Raw genomic sequence first — 631 nt, forward strand, 5'->3', positions numbered from 1 at the left:
TCTGTCTGTCTATCTATCTATCTATCTATCTATTTTTATCTGTCTCTCTCTCTATCTATCTATCCGTCTGTTTACTTATTTGTCTGTCTGTCTGCCTATCAATCGGTCCATCTGTCTGTCTATCAGTTCATTTAGTTATGAATTTGTCTTTGTTTACACAAACGAGAGAAGTAGAACTCAATACACAGTGCTTATAATATTTTATTATCGCTAAATGCTTATGCACGAAGGTCTCAAGATATATGTATATATAATGTATGTGTATATATATGTATATACATGCACACACATAGGAAGCCTGGAAGTTGCTTATGGTTAATGGGTTAATGTCTTCAACTTATGATTTAGTATCAAAATTATTTTGTCCTAAACTCTACGTTTTATTTGTTTAATGTTACCGGTCGGTGGTTGTTATCGAAAAGGCTTCGAGCCAAAATGATCTCAGTGACCGACTTTTTTTTACTACTCACACACCCACATCCATCCTGGATATGTATCAATAAACTTTATATGCAGATCTGTGTGCACCGTATGAAATGCTTTTTTTTTCTATTTTGGGGTGCATGTGACCCACATAAGTATGTGTGTGTGTATGTATATATATATATATATATATATATATATATATATA

General features: G+C 32.5%; 1 protein-coding gene across 1 annotated transcript in view; it reads left to right on the top strand.

The window, feature by feature from the left end:
* Window positions 1–631, top strand: part of LOC106871286 (retinoic acid receptor RXR-alpha-B) — a 17,080-nt gene that overhangs the window by 2,312 nt on the left and 14,137 nt on the right. The window lies entirely within an intron of this gene.

The sequence above is a fragment of the Octopus bimaculoides genome, chromosome 20 (assembly GCF_001194135.2).
Source record: "Octopus bimaculoides isolate UCB-OBI-ISO-001 chromosome 20, ASM119413v2, whole genome shotgun sequence".
Lineage (NCBI taxonomy): Eukaryota > Metazoa > Mollusca > Cephalopoda > Octopoda > Octopodidae > Octopus > Octopus bimaculoides.